Source organism: Rhamphochromis sp. 'chilingali', assembly GCF_963969265.1.
Source record: "Rhamphochromis sp. 'chilingali' genome assembly, chromosome: 2".
In the NCBI taxonomy this organism is placed as follows: domain Eukaryota; kingdom Metazoa; phylum Chordata; class Actinopteri; order Cichliformes; family Cichlidae; genus Rhamphochromis; species Rhamphochromis sp. 'chilingali'.
This window is the reverse complement of record NC_137930.1, coordinates 29,237,460-29,239,960: the sequence shown is the minus strand read 5'-3', so window position 1 is coordinate 29,239,960 and position 2,501 is coordinate 29,237,460. Positions and strand designations below refer to the sequence as shown.

Sequence of the window (2,501 nt, the reverse complement as noted above, 5' to 3'; positions counted from 1 at the left end):
ATTCGAGAGGGAGCTTTAATGTTGCTCCTCAACATTAAAAGGAGCTGGTTGGGGTGTTTCGGGCATCTGACTGTGCCCCTTGGATGACTCCCAGGGAATATATTCTGGGAATGTCCTACCAGGAGAAAGCCCCAGAGCAGACCCAGGACCTTGATGAGCTGGAAGAGGTGACCAGGATGAGGGAAGTCTGGGCTTCTCTGCTCAAGCTGCTGCCTCTGCAACCTGAACCTGTGCAAGGTTTAGAAAACGGATGGAAGAATGTACTGTCTTAAATTTTTAAGTCATTGACTCATAATGTTTACTTAAGTACAAGTCATTGTTCTTATCAACAAAATATCCATTCATTTACAACACAATGGCTGCTCATTTAACATTTCTTTGCTGGAAATTGTAACCTGTTCTTCACACACCATGATATATTAGTTGATATGACTAGTAATATAACTAGCAAAAAGTGTACACTTTTAGATTATATGATGACTGCAGGTAAATCCTGAGTTTGAGCCACAGAGAAGCTACTTTTTTTAGCCAGGCAAACACACAAGAATGAATTCTGATTTAGTGTTGTACCACGACAATAAAATGCCTTTGCTGGAAATGGTAAGGTCTGAGAACAGTTCATTAAAGTGTGATTTACTCACAGGAATTACAGCTGTTTCTAGAAAGCATGCTGATTTCCTTTTTCAGTTCTCAGCCACTGGAAATACTTTATGGTTTCCTGCAAATCATTTTCACAGCTTGTTATTTCACACGTCAGACAGCCTGTTATTCGTTTTTCACATGCTCCAATGAGAAGCAAAAACTTGAGGGTGAGTTAATAAGAATCCGACAAGCTAAACATGGCAGCCCTTTGTTACAAAGACAAAAAGTGTCATGTATCGGTGTGTGGCAGGCAGGAAATAGGACCCAAACGCAAACTCACGGGAAAACAGAACTGAACTCAAAATGCAGCTTTATTGCTGACAGGTAGTGATGGGACGTTCTGTATCGAGGCTTCGGAGCGTGTGTCGAGTAATGGAGGGGGCGTTTCCGCGAAGCGCGTATCGAGGCTTGCTTCATTTATGGGAGAAGCTGAAAATGATGACGTCCGAAGCCTCGCTGCCCGGCTGTACCACGTGACTGGTTCATGAAGTGGTTCGAACTTTGCCGCGAGATATGACAGCGATATAAACCCCTCAGACTTCATTCAAAAATGTGGGTGTTTGATGGAGAGTTGCGGTTAGTGAGAGTTTGGAGACCGTTTGGAGGTTTATGAGAGTGAGGAGAGAAAGTCAGGAGAGAATAGAGCCAGCTAAGAAGAGGAGGATGTCCTCCCCTGTGTGGGAACATTTTGATCTTATTCCTCCCAACAAGGTATGTAAATTTCTACAGAAGATGTATTTTCATGATACTGATGGTGCAATACAATTTATGTTGAGCTGTCTTGACTTTTATATAAGGTGAAGTGTTTTCTATGTGCCAGGGAGCTGGGATATAACAACAACACCTCATCCATGCTTAGGCACTACAGAGCTTTGCATGAGAATAAGGGGAACACCGATTGTGGAGCAAGACCAGGTGAGCCATCAAATGCCATGATAATATAGCATGCTGTAATGTTACTAAATGATATAACAATATTATACAACTGTTATAAGTTACGTATGTGATATTTATATTTGTGCTTTATCTTTATTGTCTTTCCTCAGGAGAACAATCTCAAATAGATGAAGACCTGGTCAGCATGGTGATTGAGGACTCCCAGCCATTTAGCATTGTGGAGGACAAAGGATTCAAAAGATTTGTTAAATCATTAAATCCTAGCTATGTTCTCCCCACTAAAAAGGTCATAAAAGCAGTGAAAATTTAGTTTTTACAGAATAAAATGTGAACAGGCAGGACTGAGGCTCAAAGCCTCAGTGTGTAGCTGTCCATACCTCAACGTTACAAAAGCACAACCACTGTCCACACCCCAACCACACCTCACCTCACAGTAAATGATCATTTCCATTTCAAGCATTTCCAAATAATCATTTCCCATACTGCCACTATAAATATACACAGTATACTGCCATCACTACAATATACATGTTTTACACACTCCTTTTGTTGTTGACATTTACAGGCTGTGTGCAAAATGCCACACTCTTCAAATTCATGCCAGCTATTATTTTTACATCCAGTAGGTGTCCTGCTAGAGCAAATGAAGCTTCATGAAGCTTCGCGTTGGGGTGAACCAATTGGATGAAAAGCTTCAGTGCTTCATGGGGCTTCATCTGCCCATCACTACTGACAGGTGACAAATGATAACAGAGATACAAAACTGGGAAGCGCTAATTGTAACACATACCAGAAGACAAGGGGAGCATCACACGCAGCATGAGGGACGACGCGACACTGACTCAGAGAAACACAGGGTTTAAATACACTGGGAAGTAACGAGGGGAATGAGACACAGAAGGAGGGCACAGCTGGGAGAAATCAGGACTGACGAGACAAGCAAAGCAGGACACATTCACATA

At 42.1% G+C, this 2,501-nt stretch overlaps 1 long non-coding RNA gene across 1 annotated transcript; it reads left to right on the top strand.

The window, feature by feature from the left end:
- Positions 1-1,031: 1,031 nt before the first annotated feature.
- Positions 1,032-2,150, top strand: LOC308391621. Its single transcript, XR_013970670.1, has 3 exons — positions 1,032-1,353; positions 1,440-1,557; positions 1,689-2,150. It is a non-coding gene; the product is annotated as an uncharacterized lncRNA (long non-coding RNA).
- The last annotated feature ends 351 nt before the right edge of the window (positions 2,151-2,501 follow it).